The 7,311-nt window shown below is 34.9% G+C and overlaps 1 non-coding gene across 1 annotated transcript; it reads left to right on the plus strand.

The window, feature by feature from the left end:
* The first annotated feature begins 2,213 nt into the window (after positions 1–2,213).
* On the plus strand, positions 2,214–2,320 carry LOC131171496 (small nucleolar RNA R71). Its single transcript, XR_009142156.1, has one exon. It is a non-coding gene; the product is annotated as a small nucleolar RNA R71 (small nucleolar RNA).
* Positions 2,321–7,311: the final 4,991 nt, after the last annotated feature.

The following is a 7,311-nucleotide window of genomic DNA, read 5'->3' on the forward strand; positions in this document are numbered from 1 at the left end:
AAATTTCCTTCTTAACAACTTCTTTCATACTTGGGTTCAACCTTCTCTGATGTTCAATAGATGGCTTACAATTTTCTTCCAAAATAATTCTATGCATGCAAAAGTGTGGGCTTATTCCCTTAATGTCATCTATGGTGTATCCTAAAACTTTTCTGAATTGCCTCAACACTCTTAACAACTTATCAACCTCTAAGGTACTCAAGTTTGCATTTACAATTACTGGATAAGTGTTATTAGTGCCAAGAAATTCATACCTGAGTTGAGAAGGAAGTTGCTTAAGTTCTACCTTAGGTGCATCTTCTTCCTTGAATGATGGTTGCTTAGATTCGACTTTTTCCTTTTGTGTGAGTTGAAAAACTGGAGCAGAAATGAATGGTGGACTTCCCTCTAGATGTTGAGCATATGCAGCCACATGAGGGTTGTCATAGTCTATGCCTTCTCCATGAACCAAACAATTTTCAAGTGGATCTTCTGGATATCTTTTTCTGAAGTGTTCTTCAACTAGCTCATCAATGATATCAACTCTTAAGCAAGTATTAGCTTCAGAATGATGCTTCTTCATAGTGTTATTAATATTGAAAACCAGTTGCTCTTCACCAACTCTAAGAGTCAATTTTTCTCCCTTAACATCAATTAATGCTCCTGCTGTAGCCAGGAAAAGCCTCCCCAAAATGATTGGAATATTAGAATCTTCCTCCATGTCCAAGATGACAAAATCAACAGGTATGTAGAACTTCCCAACCTTTAGAGGCACATTCTCCAAAATCCCTTCAGGATACTTAATTGATCTGTCAGCTAGCTGAAGAGAAATGTGGGTTGGCTTAAGATCTCCCATATTAAGCTTCTCATAAATGGAAAGGGGCATAAGGCTTACACTAGCCCCTAAATCACATAAAGCTTTTGTAGAACATGATTCACCAATGTGGCATGAAATTGAAAAACTCCCTGGATCCTTGAGCTTTGGAGGAAGTTTCCTTTGGAGGATAGCACTACATTCCTCAGTTAAGGCTACAGTTTCATGGTCTTCAAGTCTCCTCTTATTTGAGAGAATCTCTTTTAAGAATTTTGCATAAGAGGGCATTTGTGAAAGAGCATCAACAAAAGGCACATTTATGTATAGCTTCTTCAAAACCTCTAAAAACTTTCCAAATTGCTTATCAAGCTTGGCTTTGTGAAATCTTTGTGGAAAGGGAAGCTGTGGCTTGTAGGGCTCAGGAGGTATATACTTCTCTTCCTTCTCTTCAATTTTCTCTTTACATTTTTCTGCACTCTCTTGTTTTTCACTCTCTTATTTTTCACCCTCATCAGTTTCTTTCTCATTTTCTCTCTTCTCACTATTTTCACTCTTATCATTATTTACAACTTTCCCACTTCTTAAAGTAATAACTTGACACTGCTCTCTTGGGTTTTCTGGTTGACTTGGAAGCTTACCAAAAGACTTGGTACCTGAGGAAGATGCTTGTTGTGCAAACTGATTTTCTAGCATTCTGTTATGTGTTTGCATCTGTTCTAGCCTTGCTTTCATCTCTCTCATCTCCTCATCATGCTTATTTTGGTTGGCAAGAATCTGTTGTAATAAAGCTTCAGTGGTGGAACTTTGTTCTTGCTGTTTTGGTGGAGGATTCATATTTTTCTGCTGAAAATTAGGCAATGGTTGCCTATTTTGCTGATATGGAATTCCTTGTTGCTGTAGTGGTTGAAAATTCTGATTTGGGACTTGATTTTACTGATTTCCCCATGAAAAGTTGGGATGATTCCTCCAAGTTGGATTATAAGTTTGAGAATAAGAATTCCCCATTTGCTTGTTTCCATAATTACCAACATATGCTGCTTGCTCTCCATAGTCTACTCCACAGCTGGTAGTTCCCTCTGCATAAGCCACTTGTTGTGAACTTCCAGATGATGATGATGAACTAACCAACATACTCAAATCTTCCATCTTCTTAGCCAAAACATTTGTAAGTGCATCAAACTTTGCATTAATCATGTTGAACGGATCAAGATCATACATTCCAATGACTTGCCTCCTTTGAGTTGGAGCTGGTCCTCTTGGACTACTCCAAAGATGAGTATTCTTTGCAATCTTCTCCAATAGCTCATAAGCTTCATCTTCATGCTTTATAATAAATTCTCCTCCTGTTTGAGCATCAATTATCCCTCTGATTGCAGGAGTAACATTGGTGTAAAAATTCTGATTTATCATCCATTTCGGAATGGCATGATGTGGGCATTGTCTCTCTAATTCCTTCCATCTCATCCATGATTCATAGAGAGTTTCATCTTCTCTTGGTCTGAAAGCTGTCATTTGATTCCTCAATTCTTGAGTTTTCAGTGGAAAATATTGTGCAAGAAATGCATCAGTGAGTTGCTCCCAATTTGTAATGGAGTTGTGAGGTAAAGAATCAAGCCAATCCAATGCTCTATCTTTCAAAGAGAATGGGAATAGCTTCAATCTTGCTGCATCATCAGATACTCCAGGTTGTTTTTGCATGTCACAGATCATAGCAAACTTCTTCAGATGTGTGTGTGGATTTTCAGAAGGATGTCCCCCGAATTGGGAATTTTGAATCATTTGAAGAACTCCAAAATCCATCTTGTAGCTATTTGCATCAATTCTTGGTCTTGTTATGCTCTCTCTTAAATCATCAAAACGAGGAAAAGCATGATCCATCATACTTCCCCTAAGCACATTAGCATTAACAACCTCTTCACCTTGGGCTGCATTTTCATTGTTTCGATCATTTCCAGCATTAACACCAATTCTCATTCTTTCATCAGCCATGACTTCTTCTAATTCAGTTTCTCTCAGAGCTTCTTTTCTTTTCCTGGTTTCTTTCTTGTTGGCTTTACAAAATTTCTCAATTTCAGGATTGAACAATAAGGATGTGTCACTTGTGCTTTTTGTTCTTCTCATAAAAGATTAAAAGTACCTGAAAAAGAACAAACAAACACAAAATGAAAAGATAACAAAGATAAAACTATAAACAACTAAAATAATCAAGAATTCAATCTTAAACAAACAACTCCCCGGCAATGGTGCCAAAAACTTGATGTGGCCCAACCGCAAGTGCACGGGTCGTACAAGTAATACAGTAAAGATATCGTTTCCACGAGGAGTTATGTTAATGATTGAATTTTTGATATAAAAAGTTGACTAAATTGAACTAATTTCAAAATTAAAACAATAGATTGAATGGGCATTGGAGTATGAAATCTATATGTGTAAAATTAATAATCTATCTAACAATGTATTAATTAAACTAAAATTGCATCAAATTGAAATAAGCAAGTTCAAATATGGCAGGGTTTAAAATGGCAAGCAATTAAATTCAATTGAAAATTAGCAATAATAAAAAGGCGATTCCGGAGTTCGGGATTTCATATTCGAGCTATTTTGGGATTTTAAATTGGTTATCCAATCTTGTGAAACTTATGGTTTTAAGGAGATTAATTCTTAAATCCTTCGAATACCCTTTCGAGTGAGACAAAGAGTGCCTTAATCAAACTAATCCTACTTTCGTGGAGTTAGAATTAATTAAGACCTATTAAGTTCTTTAATTAATCTGTGAATCCTCTTAATCCTTAGTCTATTTCTAGATCTAAGTTAATTAAGTCCAATTCCTTGATTATCTATCACAAGGCCTTCTCCTTTCGGTGTCTCAACCATGGATTAAGAACATCACTTAATGGGATCCTACACTAAGCATGTCATTAAGCACACAAGAAATGAATAAAACTCATTAAGACCACAAAATATGGATTACCCAATCAAAATCCAAAAATATCTCAAATATTACAACCCTTACTCCAAAATCAAAGGTAAACTACTCACTACCCATAATCCTTACAAGAAAATCTGAGTTTATATGAAAATAAGCTTCAATCTAAGCTAAGAAACAAGAAATTAAACACTAGAAATGTAGGAAAAATATAAGGAAAGAAAGAAATCTGCAAATCTTGGTTGAAAATGGTGTGGAAGGTGAAAGTGACTCTTCAAATTCTGCCTCTCCTCTCCCTTTCCTTTTCTGCTCCTTGTCTCCCTCTTTTTTCTCCTTTTCTAAAATGGGAAATGGGACTATATATAACATTTTTTGACATGGAGCCCTAAAATAGTGTGTTTGAGGAGGGATTTTCTGAGGGAATCTTCACACTCATTAATGAACTCTTTATGGGATCAGCATAAGTGGATCGCATAAGTCATGCGATCTCTTATGCGATTTCAGTTGTTCTGGACACTTATGCGAAACTGCATGACTTGGTGCATAGGTTATGCACAATTCCGTGAGAGTGCATAAGGGAGGCGTGAATGTGCATAAGCTATGCAGTCTTCTTATGCACATTTCGGCAGGTATTGGAACAATGATTTTTCTCCTTATGCAGATCTGCATAGCTTATGCGGCAAGTTATGCACAATTTGGTCAATGCACATTTCAGCTTGAAAACTTGTTTTTGACATCTTTGGCTGTAGAAGTCACTCCTCAATGGCAAAATTTCTCTTCAGTCCTTCAAAAACACCATTTTTCCTACAAAACAAAGTAAAAATTACAAATTAATCTAAAATTGACAATTATGAAAAACTAACTAAATAGCTAATGAAATTAGCTAAAAATGACTAATAATAAAATAAAATAGCTATGACATTAGACCTAAATGACTATGCAAAATGTATGCATCACTCATCTGTTAACATCCTTATCCCACAATTTTGAGCTCCATGATTGGGCTCTTAACACTGTCATAAGTTAACTTACTTCGAAGCTCGTGCTTTTATGTGTTTATGCTATAATAAATATTTTTCCTAGTGTCATTCCTTTACCATCCTCATCCTTACTTTTCTATTTACTTCTTTTTCCATTCCACAAATTAACTTTGATTATTTCATCTCTCAGTCTTATTTTCTTCCTTGACTTGACTATCGAGTCAAAATTTAGTACCTCTTAACATCCCTAATAAATTCACTATACTTCGATATTACTCTGTTTTGGTCTTCTGACCATTCTAGTCAGCGTTCTCTCACTGATATTCATAATGTTTCTTTATTACATTTGCACCAACTATACAAATTTTTACTTCCACATTTTTTTTATGACTATACTGAAATCTCTAGTCGTGTAGAAATTCCTGACATATCGTAGTTTGGGTTAGATAACTAAGTCAATGACTCTAGCTATCTTATAACTATAACCTTTCAATCTTCTAACTTTAGAGTTTTAAATCCCTAAGTAGGATTTTCAAACTCATTTTCAATAATAAAATTTTGTACTGGCATAATTATACCAAAACAGATATTATTTGCAACTATTCTTATCTTGGTGTACTATCGAGTAGTACGTAGCTCTACACAATAATCTCAAGTCACTACTGTAATCTGCAGCTTACAGTACAAACAATAAGAACATTGATAGTTACTACGATACATCCTCAATATATTAAACTTTCCTATATCTTATCCTTCTCAAATTGAATAATATTCGAAACTTATTTTGATTATAATATCCATTGATAATTACTAACAGTAACATCTTTGCCCTCATCTAGAGCAATTATATTACTGTAACTTACTTTTAGGTCCTCTTTCTTTATATTAAATAGGCTCACCAATTAGCTTTATAATTTATGGTGTGCTAGAAAATACTTTTCACTGACAAACTCTTCCAAAATTAATGTTAATCACACTTATTATCGTAGTTTTTATCCTAAAGGGCTAGTCACTAATACCTCAAAATTTATTCCCATATAGAGGAATAATAGCATAACATATAATTCTAATACTAACATACAAATAAGTAGTGTTGGGATCAAACAATAACTAATTATTTCTTCCAAAAATTAAGAACTTACTAGCAGCTACATCCGAAGTTTCTGCTCTTTCTCCTTGGCGCATAGTGAATGCTCTGACAGGTGCACTACTATGTTTGGGTTAATTCATTGTGCTATGATTGTGAGGAGTACCAACTCTATTTCTATCTCAGTCCTGACCGCCTGTGTGTGAACTTTGAAGAGCAGATCGATGTGCTCTAGTACAATCTCTAGCAAAATGTCCGCGTTCACCACAATTATAGCAGGCTCCCATGGCCTTACGACAAATACCCCCGTGTAACTTGCCACATACCTCACAGACACGAATAGGGTAGAAACTTCTGATTCTTTGCCGACTGGTTCTCGATTACTTCTGTCCTGAAGATCCGCCTCTGTCATATCCATGAGTTTGGGGTTCCTTAAAATCTTTTCTCTTCCCTAAACCACTACTCGAACTCTGACCCATAGGTTTCTCACTCTTCTCTATCTCATGCTGCCCTTGTGGGGGTTGGGTCTGTACTTGGAGTTGGGCTGACAAACTATCAGCCATTTGTTGAAAGAAAGTGGCCAGTTGCTAGGCCATTTGTGTGGTAATTTATACCAGTAGAACTGGTATAATTGGGCCTTAGACACTCTAAGGAGCTAAGGCCTCACCTTGTACTTTCGTCGTCACAGACAGTTCTATTGTCCCATCGTTCTCTTCCATATCTTTTCACAGGATTTTTTATTTTTTGTACAACCAACATAAGGAGATTTCTCCCCGTCAGTTCATATTTATGATGTAAATGTACCATATGTATCAAACATTTGAGCAGTTATATTTACCGATAAAATATTTCAAATTCACAGTTCAAAAATTACTTTAAAACTTGCTCTGATGCCACTAAACATGTCACACCTTACTCTTCCATAAGACATAATATGCTCCCATAGTACACCTAATGAATTGCCATACTTCACCTATCGGTAACCCATTAAATATACTATAAGGGATTTAAAAATAATTTCTGATCATTTTTATAGTGGTGGGAACGTTGAATATTTATTAAAAAGACTTTAATTGAAATTTTCGTCATGGATCAAATCATCGATTAAAATCTAGCGTTACGAAATTTTTTCAAAATTTCGGCAGAGTACCAGCTGTATTTTGAGAAAACAGTTCTTCAAAACCTGAAAAGAAAAACACTTCCAATATTTTTCCTCAACCACAACTCTAATAAACTCAATTTCATTTCCCAATTCAATACAGGCAACTCAATTCAATTTTCAAGTCAAACTCATCATAAAGGAAACAATTCATTCATACCAAACTTAGAAAGAATGTTGAATATTGCATTCATTAAGGTAATAAAATTAATATTACAAAACTATACAGCTAAATAAAAATCTCGAATTTACATTACAATAATTTGCATTTAGTTACATACCAAAATAATATTACAAAAATTCTTGTGCAATTGCTCAAATAAATTACATACATATAATTATATGCATACATCAAAATCTAACATA

This window comes from Hevea brasiliensis, chromosome 12 (assembly GCF_030052815.1).
Source record: "Hevea brasiliensis isolate MT/VB/25A 57/8 chromosome 12, ASM3005281v1, whole genome shotgun sequence".
Classification (NCBI taxonomy): domain Eukaryota; kingdom Viridiplantae; phylum Streptophyta; class Magnoliopsida; order Malpighiales; family Euphorbiaceae; genus Hevea; species Hevea brasiliensis.